Source organism: Gorilla gorilla, chromosome 7, assembly GCF_029281585.2.
Source record: "Gorilla gorilla gorilla isolate KB3781 chromosome 7, NHGRI_mGorGor1-v2.1_pri, whole genome shotgun sequence".
NCBI lineage: Eukaryota > Metazoa > Chordata > Mammalia > Primates > Hominidae > Gorilla > Gorilla gorilla.
Window position 1 is genome coordinate 148987084 of NC_073231.2, and position 19045 is coordinate 149006128.

The window sequence follows — 19045 nt, forward strand, 5'->3', positions numbered from 1 at the left end:
GCCTTGGCCTCCCAAAGTGCTGGGATTACAGGTGTGAGCCACTGCGCCCAGCCTATTCTTTCTTTCACAGCATGTATTACTTTTTAAAATTGTGGTAAAATACACATAACATAGAATTTACCATTTGAACCATTTGTTAAGTGTACAGTTCAGTGGCCTTAAGCACCTTTGCACTGTTGCACGGCCATCACCACCATCATCTCCAGCTCTCTTCACCTTCCCACACTGAAACTGTCCCCATCAAACGCTCATCCCTACGTCTCACTCCCCAACCCCAGCAGACACCATTCTACTCTCCATCTCTATCGATTTGACTACTTGGCTGGGGCGCGGTGGCTCATGCTCGTAATCCCTGCACTTCGGGAGGCCAAGGCAAGAGGATCACATGAGTCCAGGAGTCCCAGACCAGCCTGGGCAACATGGCCAGACCCCGTCCCTACAAAAACTACAAAAACTATCTGGGCATGGTGGTAACTGCCTGTAGTCCCAGCTACTCAGGTGGCTGAGGTGGGAGGATCACCTGAGCCCAGGAGGTTGAGGCTGCAGTGAGCTGTGATTGCACCACTGCACTCCAGCCTGGGCAACTGGGCAAGACCTTGTCTCAAAAAAAAAAAAAAAAAAAAAAGATCTGACTACTCTAGAGACTCCTTAAGGTGCATCCCTGTTGTAGCAGGTGTCAGAGTGTCCTTCCTTGTTAAGGCTAAACAGTGTCCCATTGAATGTATATTCCATGTTTCATGCATCCATCTGTCAGTGGGCACTGAGTCGCTTCCTTCCACCTCTTGGCTGTTATGAATAGTGCTGCTATGACCATGGAGGTACAAAAAGCATGTATTGCCTTATTTTTTTAAGACAGGGTCTCACTCTGTTTTCCAGACTGGAGTGTGATCTCGACTCACTGCAGCCTTGACTTCCCCAGCTCAAGCAATCTTCCCCACTGAGTAGCTGGGACTACAGGTGGCGCCACCACACCCAGCTAATTTTTCTATTTTTTATAGAGATGGGGGTCTCACTATGTTGCCCAGGCTGGTCTTACACTCCTGAGCTCAAGGGGTCCTCCCACCTTACCTCCCAGAGTGTTGAGATGACAGGCGTCAGCCACCGCACCTGGCCCATGGATTAATTTTTAAATTACCTCTTTATATGTTTAAATACTGTATATGTATCTCCTAGCAACCCTCCAGAGTGAAATCAATGGGGGTGAAGCCCTGGTCTTCTGTTTGCCCATGATATGATGCACGTGATGTGACATCATGTGACATGATAGCCTGTGATACGATAGCCCATATGATGGCCCGTGATATGACAGCACATGACATGATAGCCCATGATATGATAGCCTGTGATATGAGAGCACATGACATGATAGCCCATGATATGATAGCCTGTGATATGAGAACACATGACATGATAGCCCATGATATGATAGCCTGTGATATGAGAACACATGACATGATAGCCCATGATATGATAGCCTGTGATATGAGGACCCTTGATATGATACACGTGTCCCATGGCGGGCACTCTCCATATTGTTTTCAGAGGTGTCTCAGTGGCTCCTCTCATATCCCTTCATGATGTGACTTAGTCAGTGCTCCCGCCCCTTGGCGGAACCTCTGTCCTCTTCCCCATGAATCTGACCAGCCCCGTGGGCTTTGACCACTGAATAGGAAGGGATGCAATGCCCATTCCAGGCCAATTCTAAGTGGCCTGGCAGGCTTTGCTCTTGCTTTCTTGGGAGTGCTCAGTCAAAAGAAGTCCAGGCTGCCCTGCAGTTCTCCACAGGGAGAGATTTTGTCCCCAGAGGACATCTGGAGGCGTATTTAGTTGTCACACTGGGTGGGGGGATGCTACTGCTGTCCAGCAGGTGGAGGCCAGGGGTGCTGCTAAACCTCCTTCAGTGCACAGGGCAGCCCACAGCAGAGAACAATCCGGCCCAGCACCAACAGCTCGGAGTTAAGAAGCCCCACGCTAAAGACTGAGTGGACAGAGAGGCCCTGAGATAAAGGGCCACAGAGGAGACAGAGGCCCAGCCCTCCAGCCAGGGTGCCCCCAGTCCAAACTGCACCTGCATGAGTGACCCTGGCTGGTGCCACCTGCAGCAGAAATGAGCCACCCTGGCTGAGCCCAGCTCAATCAACCTGCAGAATTGTGAGAAATGATAAGACAGTTATTTTAAAGTCACCAAGCTTTAGAGTGGTTTGTTACCAAGCAATACATATCTGAAACGGCAATCAATAAATATCTGTTAAGTAAACGTAACCCTCCCTCCTGCAGTCGCTAATTCAGAACCATCCTTTGGTTCCACTGAACTGAAGCCTGTACGGCCAAGTGGAAGCCTCGCCCACAGCCTCGGGGAAGTCAGGTTCACAAAAACATTTTTTAATTGTTTCTTCTTTGAGACAGAGTCTCGCTATATTGCCCAGGCTGGGGTGCAGTGGTACAATCATAGCTCATTGCAGCCCCAACCTCCAGGGCTCAAGCGATCCTCCCCACTCAGCCTCCCATGTGCTGTGACCACAGGTGCGCACCACCATGCCCGGCTTATTTATGTATTTATTTATTTATTTATCACAGAAACGGGTCTCACCATGTTGTCCAAGCTAGTCTCGAAATTCTGGGCTTAAGGGATCCTCCTGCCTTGGCCTCCCAAGTAGCTGGGACCACAGGAGCCCGTCATCACGCCCAGATAATTTACTTATTTTTTTTGTAGAGACAGGGATCTCACTATGTTGCCCAGGCTGGTCTCAAACTCCGGGGCTCAAGGGATCCTCCTGCCTCAGCCTCCTAGAGTGCTGGGATTATAGGCATGAGCCACCGCACTCAGCCCTAAAATCTTGATCCATATCAGTGTTTTACCCAAGCCAAAAATATTGCCAAACCCCTAAAACTAAACCTGGTTCTGGTCACTTCTTTCTCGAGCCACAAAAACCAAGGTTGATCATCAATGGCCTCTGAGTATTTCAAAAGCTTCCTATGGGAAGGTGGTATCTCGAGACACTGGCCTTGGAGTGAGGGGAGGGCCTTCCCCATCCCTGGGATGGGACAAGTTCACAGCAAACAGAGACACAACACCATCACCATCACTCCCCACAGGCCAGGGAAGGTGCAGCTGGCACGGCAGAGCCCGTGGGTCCCAAGGGCGACTTTCCTGAATTTTCCTGATATCTCCTGAGCCTCTGATTGCCCATTTCTTCTCTCTGTTGCTGTAGCATTGAGAGAGAAGAGCAGAGCCTCTCCCATGGTGACCGCAAGCCAGGTTTCAGATGGGCACTGAGTGTTGTTCAGCTCCCTTATGGGATAAATTTGTGATTTCACAGCACACATTTTACTTGGAGCTGCAGCTTTGATTTGGCTAATAGGGTTAAAACAGTGGAAAGCATACACAACACAATTGTAAGTGATTTGGTTTTATTTATGTGATGCCAGCCTGTGCCTGTCAGCATCCCTTGATTTGAAAGCCTGTAATTCACATCATGGACTTCCTCTGCAGGCCATGAAAATTCAACTATTCAATTATCTAGATTTTTTTTTAACTGACTGTTTATTGCTTCACTCTCACCGATAAGTAACGTTGGTGAGCTCGCTCACACGGGACCTCACTGGGAGGCAGAGAGGCCAGGATGGGGCAAGGGTTCCTGGCCAGCTCTAAAATGAACACGTCATTCAAGTAACACTTTCCCCAACTCAGCGGGGAAGGTGCCCCGTTCCCCGCTCCACAGCACTGTCGGGAAACTGCATTGTCTGCCCAGCAGAAGCATAGCAACAGTCAGCAATGCCGCCTGCCAGTTCTAACACAGCAGGTCCACATTCTCCAGCCTCCGCAACACCTTCCCCTTTAGTGACTGTCGACGTAAAAACATAGAGCAAAACATCTAAGTGAAAAACGGCTTTATTTGAGAGTAATATACAAGTAGGGTTGCCAATCGGGACATACATTCAGGTCAGGGGGTGCCCTCCGGTGTGGACGGAGAACAAAGGAGAGGTTTCTGGTTTTATGAAGGAAAGAGGAGGCTATGCAAGTTGTTTTAAAAGGAAGCTCATTGTCACCAGCAGCAACTTACGGGAGCGGACTGGCGAGCGTCAGGGGTTGCTGAGTGCCGCTTGCGACCCTGGAGTGCGTTGCCCTGACGGGCGCACGCTGGGCCGTGAGACCGGGTGGAAGCGGCTAGCTGTTCTGCCACTGGCTGTCCTGTGTGACTCCCGGAGTGAGCTGCGGTGAGGGAACTTTTCTGGAGAGAGTTCCTGTTATCAGCCAAGTCGTGGGTGAGACTCCCCCCTTCATGGCCTTCCCAGCTTCGCCAGGGTTTGACACGAGCAGCTCCTTTTTTTTTTTTTTTTTTTTTGAGATGGAGTCTTGCTGTGTCACCCAGGCTGGAGTAGAGTGGCGCAACCTCTGCTCACTGCAACCTCCGCATCCCAAGCTCAAGCAATTCTCCTGCCTCCGCCTCCTGAGTAGCTGGGACTACAGGTGCCCGCCACCACGCTCAGCTAATTTTTGTGTTTTTAGTAGAGACGGGGATTTCGCCATGTTGGCCAGGCTGGTCTGGAACTCCTGACCTCAGGCGATCCACCTACCTCAGCTTCCCAAAGTGCTGGGAGTACAGGCGTGAGATGCTGCGCCCCGCCTCCGTTTTGAATCCAACAACGTTCACGTGACCAAAGAAATGAACTCGAGCCCCACCTTCTGCAGCCACAGGGACCTCGAATGCTGCGGAGCTTCCCACGGACGCTTCGCTTCTCCCAGTGGCCGCCTGTCCACTTGGGTTCCAAATGCCTGCCCCAGTCCTCACCGCCCCCTGCCTGCTGCCCCGCCCTCTGGTCCCCACACAGCGCACAGCCCTCCCTTGGCCCACTGGGCAGAGCACTTGGTGTGGCCAATTCTCAGGGTCAGGGTCAGGGTCAGGGTCAGGGATAGGCTTAGGGCTGCCTGATTCTCAGTGCAAAGGTGAGTAAAGCTCTGCAGGAGACTGAGCAGGGAGGGGCCAGGGTGAAGGGAAGGCAGGCGTGAGGGGACACAGCACTGGGGTGAGCAGGGTCCCCAAAGCTCACGTCCACCCAGAGCCTCAGAAGGACACCACTAAGGTAAGAATGGACATAAGACCATGCCAGATGGTCCGGAGGCCCCTAAATGCGATGACATGTGTCATTATGAGAGACAGTAGAGGAGAAGAGGAGAAGAGGAAGGCACATGGAGGCAGAGGCAGAGACTGCAGAGACACGGCCACAGGAACGCCCGGACCCCTGAGGCTGGAAGAGGTGGCAAGAGCCTCCCCGGAGCCTTCACAGGAAGCATGACCCTCCCACCCCCAACACTTTGATTTCACACTGCTGGCCTCCAGGGCTGTGGGAGAATACGTTTCTGTTGTTTAATGCCACTGGCAGATGGCGACGTGCCACGGCAGACACGGGGGACCCACACAATGGGCAGCTCCTGCCGCTGGACCTCAGACCCTGTCCTTCCCTCCCCAGGAGGCCAGCTCACCCTCGCCTGGGGGACCTCAGACCCTGTCCCTCCCTCCCCAGGAGGCCAGCTCACCCTCACATGGAGGACCTGAGACCCTGTCCCTCCTCCTTCCCCAGGAGGTTCTCACACGGGACACCTGAGACCCTGTCCCTCCCTCCCCAGGAGGCCAGCTCGCCCTCAAACAGGGGGACCTCAGACCCTGTCCCTCCCTCCCCAGGAGGCCAGCTCGCCCTCGCACAGGGGGACCTCAGACCCTGTCCCTCCCTCCCCAGGAGGCCAGCTCACCCTCGCATGGGGGACCTGAGACCCTGTCCCTCCTCCCTCCCCAGGAGGTTCTCACATGGGACACCTGAGACCCTGTCCCTCCCTCCCCAGAGGTCCTCACATGAGGGAACCTGAGACCCTGTCCCTCCTCCCTGGAAGGCCCTCACACCGGGGACCCTGCTGCCAAGGGCCCCTTCTCCCATCTCCAGCTCTGCAGGTCCAGGGGCCCTCAAAACCCTGCTCCTCTCCTCCCTGGGGAAATGTCCTTTCTTCTCACATTCCAAATCTCCCCCTTGCAGAAATACATTCATCCTGCTGACACTGACAGGCCCTAGAGTGGGAGGTCAGCCACGCCACTTAGGAAGCGGGGGCATGTCTCCCCGGAGACGGCATTTTCAGCACTGAACACAGCACTGGTCCCCCAGGATGATGACTCGTGTGTGTGGGGAGGACAGGCCTCACGGAAGGAGCTCTCGACGAAGGGGTCTCCTGAGGACCGTCCTGCAGCGGTGCCCAGAGCCAGAGAAGGGGACTGTCAGCTTCTGTTCCCAGGCCCCAGTTTTCCACAATGCTGAGGGGCCTGACACAAACACAACACTGAGGGCTTGGCTTTGTTTTGTCTTCATGTGAGAGTATTTCTCACAGCTCAGGTCATGATCTTTGGTCTGTGACACCATCATCACTGGGTTTCTTCCTTCTTAGAAGAACATGTAAAAACCATCCATGTACTCTCACCAACATAAACCCTAGGCTTTCACTAGAATGTGCTGCCCCCTGTGGGGTGTCAGACCCCAAGCCTCTAGCCTCCCCTCCTAGGGTCCAAACACCAGACTCCAGAATCTTGAGTTGATCGTTCTTGGTCTCCTCTGATAGGTAGGTAGGTAGGCAGGTGGGTGGGCGGGCAGGCGGGCAGATGGATGGATGGATAGATAGAGAGAGAGAGAGAGAGAGAGAGAGAGAGAGAGAGAGAGAGAGAGATAGCTGGATAGAGATTGAAGGAAATAATGCATACAGTGGTCCATTTCCAAGACAATGTGCCTTAAATCGCCTTAGGCCAGCAAACTACAGAAGAAACAGGATATACTAGGCCCCTGCTTGGACAGCCAGCACTTACTTGTTGCCCCCAAGCCCCCTTAGTTGCCCTCACCCAAACCAAAGAAGTTTAGTCTAAGATGAAAGTTTACTAGCCTGCAAAATAGCTCGTTTTTTCTGTTCTTATCAGCCTGCCCAGCTACTTAGGTCATAGGTCAAATACTTGAAAGGCCCCCAAGCTGACTAGGATTGCAATGCATTGTGGGCCACAACAAAATGCAGCAAGACAACCCTAAAGAAAACACCTACAGCCCCTGCCCAACAACCAATAGGCGACGTCCAGGAAGACTGTGACCCCCCCATCATACTCAGCCTATGAGGAACCGGGGGAGGGACCTGCACACTAGGGGATAAATTGCTTGTTGAAGTCGTGCTAGGTGTGCCTGTCCATCAGACACCCCACCTCGCAAGATCATCATTACAAGTCTCACTTTCACTGTTCTCCAAGCTTCTAAGTCCATTCTTTGGGTTGGGATGGGTAAGTTTGTTTCTCACAAGATGATAGAAAGATAGATAATAGATGGATAGGTGATAGACAGATAATAGATAGATAGAGACATACATAAATAGATGACAGAGAGATAGAAGAGATAAATAAGAGGGATAAAGAGACAGAAAGATGGAGATGTGACAGATGATGGAGAGGTAGATAAGTAGATGACTAAAGAGTTTCATGAAGTCCGTAAAGCTGTATTTTTCCTGTCGCATTTCTATAAAGCATTGTAAAGTGACTTATGTCAGAGCATTGGCTTGATGTGGTCTTCTGGGACCCCCTTGTGTACTTGGCTCAGCGCTGCCCGCACATGCCCACGCTGCTCCGTACTGTGGCTTGCTCACCGCCGTGTGCAATGTTCCTTTGCGTGATCACAGTGCTTCCTTAACCCATTCTCTGCTGAAGGCCATTTTGGCTGTTTCAAGACTTTTGGTCTTGTGAACAGTGTAACTGTTCACAGTAACATTCACACCCACGTCTCCTGATATTCACATGCAAGACGTTTTTCTGGGTGATATGCCAGAAAGAGATTGCTCGGGTATGAGGGACACAAACATTCACCTCCACAGAATCCGCCCCGCTGTCTCCCCACATGGCTGTGCCAATTTATCTCCAAACTGCAGAGTCCACGAGATCCCAGCAGAGAACGGTCTCTGCCACACGTGGCATCACCAGACTCTAAATGTTTGCTCATCTGCATCTGTGGCTGTCGCTCCCTGGGAGCTTCTGAAACACGGCATTTCTCCTGTATGCAGGTCTGTGCTCTCGGCCCCGACCTTGCCTGTCCTCTTTGTGACTCTGGGTGTCATTAATCTATTCTTGTACCAACCCTTCATCGGGTACGTTTGTTGCACGTCTCTTTTTCCAGTTTGTGATTTAACCTTTTGTTTTAAGATACGTTTTAACAAATGAAAGTTTTTAATTTTCTTGTCAAATTTATCAATTTTTTGTTATGAGATTTTCTATTTGTGTCTTACTTAAGAAATTCTCCAAATCACACAGAAATTCATTTTTATTTTCTTGTAAAAGTTTTTCAGGGACCTGGTGAGGTGGCTCACTCCTGTAATCCCAGCACTTTGGGAGGCCAAGGTGGGAGGATCCCTTGAGGCCAAGAGTTCAAGACCAGCCTGGGCAACTAACTGTTCAGACCCCATCTCTACAGAAAGAATTTTTTTTTTCAATTAGCTGGACAAGGTGGCTCACATTTGTAATCTCAGCACTTTGGAAGGCTGAGAGGCAGGAGGATCACTTGAGCCCAGGAGTTCAAGACCAGCCTGGGCAACAAAGGGACTCTCTATCTACAAAAAAAAAAAAAAAAAAAAAAAAATTGTTTTTTAATTAGCTGGACACTGTGGTGTGCACCTATGGTCCCAGCTACTCAGGAGGCTGAGGCAGGAAGATTGCTTGAACCTGGGAGGTCAAGGCTGCAGTGAGTCATGGTTGCGCCACTGCACTCCAGCCTGGGAGACAGAGCGAGACTCCATCTCAAAAAAAAAAAAAAAGGTTTTCAAGTTTTGCTCTTGACATTCACTCCCTTGATTGAGCCTGGATTTATTCTGTGGGTGGTGTGCGATGAGTACCCAATGGGACTTCCCATGCAGACAGCTCCCATCTCTGCTCTGTGTATTGAAGAGGGCCTCGCGACCCTGATCTGGCCCGCCCCTCCCACATTGGTGAGCAGGCCTATTTCTGGGTGCGTTGTTCTGCCTCGCTGGGCAACTGTGGATCCCAGTAAGGACACTGCACTCTCTTAACTGCCACAGCTTCAGCAGGACGTGTGGTGTCTGCTGGCCCAGGTCTGCCTCCTCCATGAGCTTTTGCCTGGCTGTGATTTTCAGCCCCCTCCCCTTTCCAGCTGCGGAACCTGGAGCAACTCAGCCCTCTCCCCCCTTTGAAACGGGGACCACGTGGTGGCCTCCACCCAGGGCTGAGCTGCAGCTGGAGAGGAAACGCATGCGTGGTGATGGCCCCGCAAATGCCTCTGGTGTGTTCAGTCCCTAAATATTCCTTCTCTCACAAGGGTGTTTGGCCATCTGGGGTAAACAGCAAGCTCCCTGAAGGCCCAGTGTCTGAAGGCAGCAGGTCTCCGTTGCCAGAAACACACTGAGGCACAGAGGCTGGCAGCTGACAGCCTGCAGGGAAGCTGTCCCCAACATCCTCGAACTCTGGGATGTCTCACAAGGAGGCCCCTCCCCCCAGGAGTGAGGGAAGGAACCCACAGGCAGAGCCGGGCCAGCAGCCAGGCCAGGGTGTAAGCCTGGCCCCGACACACACAGCTCGGAGGGCCACCCAGAGAAAGGTGCCTGCCCAGGAGAGGCAGGCAAGGGCGGCCCCTCCAGCCTGAGCCGTGGACCACAGTTCTGGAGACATGGTGGGGGTTGAGGGGCTGAGGATGCACCCTGGCCCCGTGAAACCTGCACGACCCCCCACCTCCATCAAGCCAAGATGGAGGCCCAGCTAGAGCAGCGAGCGGCCCCTCCAGAGGGCTCTGGAAGACACAGGGGACTTGAAGCCGTGGTAACCATGGCGACTACTGTGGGAACATCAGGGACATTTAACAAAGGACAACTTGGTTTTCTGATTTTAGCTCTGCTTCCCAGCCGTACCCTCCGATGCACAGCCCACCCCTTCTGAGACCTCCCCCAGATCAAGGTCACTTGTCGTGTGGTCCTGGGGGGCCCAGTGCAGAGGTTCCAATGCCCCCAGTGGCCACATGTGCTCAACCCCTCAGGTAGCAGACAAGGCCCAGCACCCAGGAGGGATTGGAGCAGGGACCCCAGGTAGACTTGGGGGAGGTGGGTGTTTGGAGAGAAGGGGGATGGATGTGTTTGGAGAGAAGGGGGATGGATGAGTTTGGAGAGAAGGGGGATGGATGAGTTTGGAGAGAAGGGGGATGGATGAGTTTGGAGAGAAGGGGGATGGATGTGTTTGGAGAGAAGGGGGATGGATGTGTTTGGAGAGAAGGGGGATGGATGAGTTTGGAGAGAAGGGGGATGGATGTGTTTGGAGAGAAGGGGGATGGATGAGTTTGGAGAGAAGGGGGATGGATGAGTTTGGAGAGAAGGGGGATGGATGAGTTTGGAGAGAAGGGGGGTGGATGTGTTTGGAGAGAAGGGGGATGGATGTGTTTGGAGAGAAGGGGGATGGATGTGTTTGGAGAGAATGGGGATGGATGTGTTTGGAGAGAAGGGGGATGGATAGGAGCTGCTGACACAGGGAGGGGGTCCAGCCAGGGAGAGGGGTTCTTCCGCCATCACCATCCACCGCTCACGGACCACCCACCGGGCACGTGCCCCCTGCTATCCAGTCCCGCTCATCAAACACATGAATTCATGATTTATGGCAGATTCAATGATCAGTCTTTATCCCTCACCATTTCTTTTTACTTTATTCGTTCATTTAACAAAATTACCGATCATCTGCTGAGGGGCTGGCTGGACAGACCTGAATTCTGGGATCCCTGCTCCAAAGAGCCACCTGCCAACACCCATCTCACCTGGGAGTGTGGGGACAGGGGAGGGAAGGCCAGGGTCAGCGGCCTGAGGAGGAAGAGTGCGAACCCAGCCCCAGCACCCACAGCCAAGCCACGCAGCTCCGAGCACCGCCATGGGCCAGGGAAGTCTGGGGCCTGGCCTCACCGCTGCCTCAAAACCCTCTCTCACCCACCCAGAGATTTCCCAGCTGGACACTCAGCAGTTTTCCCAGAGCCTCTGGTTCTCCATTGCTGAGCCAGTGATGCATGGCTGCCCCAAGCCAGCCCCCAGTGCCGAGAGAAGGAGCCCCCGTGACATTAGGGGAACTTGAGGACAGTGGTGGGGAGGGCAGAGAGGCTCTGCTGTAGCCTGGGGATTCTGGAGCTTCAGCCAGGAGGGCCGCTGTCAGGTGAGGGGACAGGGGAGGCCCCCAGCCCCAGACTCTCCCGTTCCTTGAGGGCCTGACTCTCAGCCACTCCCACCTTCCAGTTCTCCAGGACGCCCCCACCCCGGTATCCTGCGGAGCCCACCTCAGCCCAGTCAGCGTCGGGGGACCCTGCCCCACCCATAACTCACCTATGCCCTCGCTGGGTGGCCCAGGCCCACCCTCCCCAGGCCAGGTCCTGGGCCTCCTGGGCGCCTCCATCCACCCCATGCCCGTCAGGCCTCACCTCCTGCATCCCACCAGGACCTCCCAGATGGGCACCCACCCCCATCATGGGCTGCAGACTACAGCTGGCCAGCCTTTCTAGGATCCCAGACCTGAGCCCATAGCTGGGGCTCAAAGGCATTAAGGCCGGCCTGGTCATCCTGGATTCAAGCTTCTTGGGCCACCAGGTTTTGTTCGTCACTGTCCTCTCTATCCCCTAATAACGTTCCCTGCTAGAAATGACCGCCTGACACACCCTCCCACGCTCAGGACCTGGGGCACAGGCCTCGCTGGTAAGAGCCCACATGGGAGGGGAGTGAGCCCCGCAGCTCAGGCACCAAGACTGCAGGGAGCAGCAGGTGCCCCCGTCCCAGCTCTGCAGCCCCTGTCTCCCGCTCTGGGCCTCTTGGTTCTGATCTGCTCCTCTCTGCGTGTCTTAGCTGTGCCGAGGGGGCACGGACAGATGCATTTCAAACTCACGCCAGCAAGCATGGACAGGTGCAGAAACCAACAGAAGAGAGAATCAGCCACCGAGTGGAGTGAATCAATGAACACATTTAGCCCCCTCCCCTCCAGTTCACCCACACCCACCAGGCGGGGCTAGAGCCTTACAGTGGGAAGGGGCTCACGGGGGCCGGAGCATCAGGGTGGACCGCAGAGCCCAGGAGGAGCAGGGACCACCGGCCACTCACGTGTGCAGGTCTTCCCTGCCCAGTGAGGGGACAGAAGACCAGGCCTGGGACTCCCGGGCACCCAGGATGGGACAGCACAGGGAGGGCCTCAGAAATGCTCCAGGGCAGAGGGACAGACGCCAGGGAGAGGTGATTCCAGGAACCACCCTCGTGTGCCCTTCTGGGGATGGGAGACGTCCCCTGCACCTGTGAGCTTAGGTCTGAGTCAGCATGTTCTGCATCCCTGCAGGAAACACAGGGAGCAGGGGTGGTGGGCCTGGGACCCCCTGGGGGTGAGGCATGGTCCACAGGCCCCTAGGCTGCAGGGGCCACAGGTTCCTGCCCTCAGTGGAGGGAGGACTCACTGGAGGCTGGGTGTGGGAAAACCACACCCCTATGCTGCCCGGCCCTGAATCCCCCAGCCCACAGCGCCAGCACAGCCCCAGCACACACGGGGCCTCGAAGTGCAGGGGTGAGCCCCAGGCCTGGGCACCACGCAGCTTCCAACTGGGTTCCTCCATCGGGCGCTGGGTAATCGCCAGCCCTGCTCCGCCTGAGAAGAAAGCAGGAGAGATTCCCTTTAAGCATCGGAGGAGGGAAGATTTTTCTATGACTCAAATCCTGAAGCTGTAGGAAATAATGGTAATAGTGTCTCCATAAAAATTCAAGGAAAAGAAGCTTCCATGTGGCAAAAAAAAAAAAAAACTCACAAAACACCATAAGCAAAATAAAGGGGGATGTGTGTCACTCATATTATAAATGAAGGGCTTATTTCCCAGCTATGCAGAAAGTTCCCAGAAAAGAGTAAGGAGACCAACCATCCCACAGCAAAGGGACCGAGGTTATGAGCAGAGAGGCCAGAGAAATGGAAACCATCCCCACACACCCCCCAACAAAAGACAAAGAAATCAAAATGCCCAGAAAGAGAAGACGGGCATGCACAAACCAATGAGGGGCACGTGCCAGGAGCCAAGGGTGACGGCGCCTCCAGGTCCCCACACCTGTGGTCCAACTTCCAAAATTCAGAACACAGCTGCAATGCCATCTTTCATTGCTGACCAGACTCGCAGAAGTCCAACGGCAACAGAGAAGCTGTGGTCTCAGGCATCGCTACTGGAAGTGTGAAAGTGTGCAGCCCCAGGGCAACCATGCTCACTCATCAGTTACAGGCCCAGCAAGACTGACTCTGGAGATGTGTCCCCACATGCAGCAGCTAGCTGACATGTCTGAGGCTATGCATTACAGCCTTGTAACTGGAGCATGAGTGAGACCATCTAAATATGCAGAAACAGGCCAGGCGCGGTGGTTCACGCATATAATCCCAGCACTTTGGGAGGCCAAGGCCAGCAGATCACTTGAGGTCGGGAGTTGGAGATCCGCCTGACCAACATGGTGAAACCCCGTCTCTACTAAAGATACAAAAATTAGCCAGGCATGGTGGCACACACCTGTAATCCCAGCTACTTGGGAGGCTGAGGTACAAGAATCTCTTGAACCCAGGAGGCAGAGGTTGCAATGAGCCAAGATGACACCACTTCCCTCCAGCCTGGGCGACAGAGTAAGACTCTGTCTCTAAATAAATAAATAAGCAGACACAGGAGTATGTGTGCTGTGCGATGCTGCTGTTAAGAACAGAGTGGGGAGCTGGCTCTGCGACATCACAGAAAGATCTCCAGGCTGCACTGAGAGGCAGGAAGAGTAAACGACCTCAGCTGTAAAGGACTAGCAATTCGCACTTTCTTGTCCTTGTATAAAGACATCTTGAACAGGTACACAGGAAACTGGGCAGATAATGACAGAGCAGGAGACACACTTCTCAAGGTAGACTTCTTTTTTAATTGATGCAAGCGTTCTTACCTGTTTTTTTAAAAGAATCCAAACAGAGGAGCCCTTGAACCTCCTTGCCCCTTCCTGCTCCACGCCCCTGTCCCCAGCAGCCTCCCTCCAAGTAGGGTGAGGAAGGCACTAGCCTCCCTTCCAGGTGGCCTTGGCAGCAAGTGCTGGAGCTGGCCCTGCAGTGGGCCCCAGCCTGACCTGAAAGACCCACTGCTTTAGCCCCATGAGGCCCAGGGGCTCAACTCCCCATGAGCCATGGACAGCAGCTCAGGCTGCCTGCAGAGCTCGTGTGCTCTGCCCTGCGCCTTCTCCCCTTCCCTGGACGGGGCTCTTCTCAGCAGCCATTGCTTTCCCAAACTATCCCATCAAAGCGGTTGTGTGCCTGTTTACCATCTGCACCACCCCTCCAAGCACAGGCCTGCGCACACACACGCGTGCTCACTAGAGGACAGCCACCTCCTCTGTCTCATCCACTGCTCTGTCCCCAGGACCTAGAGCCCAGCACTCAGCTCCCAGAAAGCAGAAAACTGAGCCTGTACGCATATAAAACTGTGGGCGTGCTCCCCCCCTTCCAACGCTGGCACCCCCTGCTTCTTACGAGTAAGGCTGGTACCAACTCCTGGAGCCAGTGCTGGGCCCTTTACATCAGGGCTTCTAGGCGCGGGCCCTGTGCATCTGCCTTTGAACCCGCCTCCGAGGAGATCCTGATGTCCCTGGAGTTTGGGACTGGACGGCCCGAGGGGAGCGTGCAGGGAGGAGGATGCTTTCCTGCACCCACCCAGCCTCCCTGTCTCCCTCAAGGGGAAGGGCCGCTTTCCTCCCCAACTTCGCAAAACTCAGGGAACTTCCACTCTCCAGTGTGCGGATGTCGCGGGGAGGCCTGGGGATGTCTGAAAACCACAAACGTAAACGTCTGTCTTGTAGAGCACGAAGAACCTGGGGGAGTTTGGAGAAAGCTACAGGCCCCAGGAATCAAGCTGAGGAGGGAGGAGTGTTCATTCTTCCACTTCCGGCCACCTTCCGTCCACCCTGCCTGGACCAGCCTTCTGCCAGCCTGGAGCAGAGGGCCAGAGGCGGGCTCCAGGATCAGCCCCGCCCCCACACCCACAGCACCCCCGTGAGCTGGGTGTGTCCTGCCTCACAGACACGGGACCAGGCCCCGAGAGGCTGCAGAACTTGGCCAGGGTCACACGGCCAGGAGGTGCTAGAAGAGAAATTGGAATCCAGGTAGCCTGATGTCCTCTGCGAATCCACTGAAGGTTTTGGTATGTCAGTGTCTGACTTCTTAGCTGTTTCCCAAGATAAAGTGGGCACAGTTAGGCCTCAATCCAGCTGGAGGTCCAACACAAAGGAAGGAGGAGACGGCCTAGACAGGCCCTGGCCCCACACGAGGGGGCCCAGCACCCACTGATCTTGCAGCTTCCCTGGCCCAGCTACCTCCCCAGCCCCCAGAGAGGGGAGGCAGGAGGGCTTCGGAGGCCCCACTGGGGAAGGTGAACCCCACGGACCCCCAGGCAGCCAGACTGCTCCAGAGCATGGGAGGTGGGAAATGGCTGTTTGTGCTCTGATAAAGATATCAAAAGAAAAGCTACAGACACATCTCAGCCTGACTGTGATGCAGGTGTCTGCAACGCAAACATCCTAACCAAATATTGGCTATCTGAATCTGGCAGTGATTTAAACGAGTAACACATCACAAATGCCAGGGCAGCTCACCACAAGGAAATCTAGCAATGGAGCTCGCCACACTGTTCATTAAATAGGAAAATATGGACTTAGAGCCATAGATCACGAAAGGGCCTTTCTTTTAAGTTCATTCCTAATAAAAAGCTAAATGAATATGAATAAGTAAAGAGTCTAGACTCAATAAAGACTGATTTTGAAATCCAACAGCAAACACTAATTTGTGGCATAACATGAAAGACCTCCCATTAGCACAGACACCCTGGTCACTGTTATTATTCAGCCATGCTTTGGAGGGCTCAGCTAAGGCAATAGAAACAAAAGCTGAACAGGCAATATAAGTACTGGGAAAGAAGCAACCAAATTATCTTTATTTGCCGATTATATGGTTATATCCCTTGAACATCTAAGAGATTCTGCTAATCGTGGAATTCAGGAAGATATGCATTCAGAAATAAGCAGCCTTCACTTACTGCACATGTGGTGTCATCTGTGGCTGCCTCAAGTCACCTGAACACGCTCTGAACATTTCTGAAAGTTCTGCATCGTGAATCCCATCTTCCTGTTGCAGAATTCAGGAACTACATCATGCAACCTCCCAGGCCCTAGGGTGTAGCTATGCGACTTCATCTCTGCCGGGGAGGCACATCCAGGCAGAACTGCTAAGGAAAGCTACGGAGGTGGGGTGTAGGCCTCCTTCCCTGGACAGGGGCAGGGGAAACGGCCGTGCCAGCCAGGCCAGCCCTGGGTCTTTCCCGGAGGCCACGCCTGCAGCCTGAGGCCCCAGCCCTCCCTGCAAAGCCCCTGTGAAGCCCTCTGCTTAAACTCACTCTGGTGGATGCTGGCCTGAGCTGGCAGGGGACACTTGGGTAGAGGAGCACAGCCCAGAAACAGCTGAATGAGAAACATGACTTTACTATTCCTACAATTTCTAGTCCTAGACCTCTCCACCCTACCGGCTGGCAGGAACATAGTCGTAGTGACTGCAGGTCCTCCATGCCTTCTTGCCCAGGGCTGTGTCTGTGCGGGGCTGTGGGCAGCAGGATGGCAAATCTGTCCACTCAGGGTGTTTGTGGAGACACCAGTGGGCCCTGGACCCTCAGCCCTTGGCCAGTGCCCGGTGCACACTGGCTGCCACCAAATGGCTTCTCCTTTATCTGCGTCCTAACCCCATCCTCTGTTGGTTCTGAGGCTGCCAGGAGCCCACCTGCCCTGACCACCTTCACCCAGGGCCACTCTGAGGTCTTGGTGCTCTGGGATTGCTGCCCAGGACGCCAGGTGCAACCTCTCTCTGGGACTCATCCCAGCCTCAGCCCTCAGCAGCTCCCCTTTCCCTGCCCGGGCCAGGGAGTCTCTCATCCTGGTTAGAGGGCAGTGCCTCCCTCCCGCTCTGTATCGTGAGACAAAGTAGCACACGTAGGAAGCTGTGTGTGCTCATCCTGCCTGCAGGCAGGATTTCCTGAGCCCGTGACTCGGGACTGGGTGCAGCTTGTGGAAGGATGCCCCGGAGGCCATGAGTGGGCTACAGACCGGGTCCCCATTCTCCTGCCTGAGTCACTGGGTTTTTAGAAAGATGAGTTCAATGATCCTGACTCTTGCTTCTTCCTGCACGAAAGATAATGTTGACAGGATTTGCAATTATGCCCCTAGGATCCGTGGCCAGATGCAGCCACACACCCAGCCCTGAGGCTCTGCCCCACTGTCACGCCTGGGTACGTGCGGAGCCGCTGCCCACACGCAGGTTGTAGGCTGGAACAGCTCTGGAGCAGCCTACTAGAAACTCTTGGAAAGACCCCTCGGTTGTAATCTTTAGCAAGGCTTCTGAATAAAACTAACTTCCATCCTTTAAAGCCTGAGTTTTCTTGACCTGGCAGTGTCTTGAGATGTTATGAGAGGTTCCTCCTCAGACTCCTCCCTCTGTCTCACTGTCTGCCTCTGAGGGGCCCACAGCCAGGTGGGTCAGGCTTCTGGAAGAACCAGGACAGGGTTCCAAGGGACCTCGGTGTTCTGCCCTATCAGCCCCTCCTCTCAGGCAGCAAGCAGGCCTAGTCCACCTGCTTCAACAGAGTGGGAGACTTACAAAAAGAAATCACGAAAAAATAAAAAGCATCCACTCATCGCACCAACAATGGCCAGATAAATGTAAAGGTAAGAAGGGAAATCCAATTTGCAACACCAAAAAACCATAAATTACCCAGTAATAAGTACATCAACGAAGGAGCTCAGCCCATCACTCAGTCCGACTCACTGGGACATCGCTCAGGAGGCCGAGTGAAGAGGCCAGACACCAAGCTGCTGAGCGGGAGACTTGAAGCAGCCAAGACCGCAGCTCCCCCAACCTCACATGCAAGAGAGAGACAGTCCCGCCGAAATGCTAACAGCGTTAGCATTTTCTGCAACCGGAAAAATGGGTCCCAAAACCCATCTGTAAGAATAAATTGTGAGAAGTAGCAGTATGTGTTTAAAAAGAATAACGTGGGGCCCTTGCCTTAACGAGTGTAAAACACGCCGCCCGGCTGCCATCGTTGAAACAGCATCACATGTAAATGACCCGTGACGAACCGACCAGTGCAATCCCAGTGAGCAGCGGCTCAGAAACAGCCTGCCACATGTGGGAAGGCATTGTATTATAAAGGCGGCATCTCAGATCAACGGGCGAAAGGCAGGTTGTTTAATAAATGACATTGAGGAAGACTGGTCATTCGGAAGAACCTCCTACCTCCTGCCACATTGTAAATAAACTCCAGATGGACTGGCTATCTGAATACAGTAACCAAATCTGTAAAAATATTAGAAGAAAATAAGGAACTCTTTTCCTAAGATAAAGGTACAGGAAATTCTCCTAAGACATGAAGCCCCCACACCACAAAAGAACAACTAGTCAGATTTGACTGCATCCAACGTTAGAACATCCATAAATGCACGCTGAAAACAACACAAACAAGACACAGGCAACAGACGGCAAGGAAATATCCACACAACGTATAACACAGGGAAGATTCGTGTCCCCAAAATATACAAAAGGGCAGTGCAGGTCAGTAGGACAAAGACAAGCAGCACGATAGGGGCATGGGCAAAGGGTGTGACCAGGCGAGAGAGGAGAAGCACACGTGGCTGACACAGAAGACGTGGAGATTCTCTCTGTCCATGAGGCGGGCAAAATGTTCCTGAAGGTGAAGAACATTCATTGCTAGCAAGTGTGTCCGGAATCTTCAGAAGCAGCAACTTCATCAGATTTCGGATCATTTATTGGCATCCATCCTACACCCATCACCACTTGAGCCCATGGAGGTATGAGGACAAGGAGGGTCACTTCAGTGTTGCTGACAATAGACATTTGAGAACAAACCCCTACACCCACTGATAAGGGACAGTTACAAATGCACGGCTCCCTCATCCAGGGGAACCCTAGGCAGA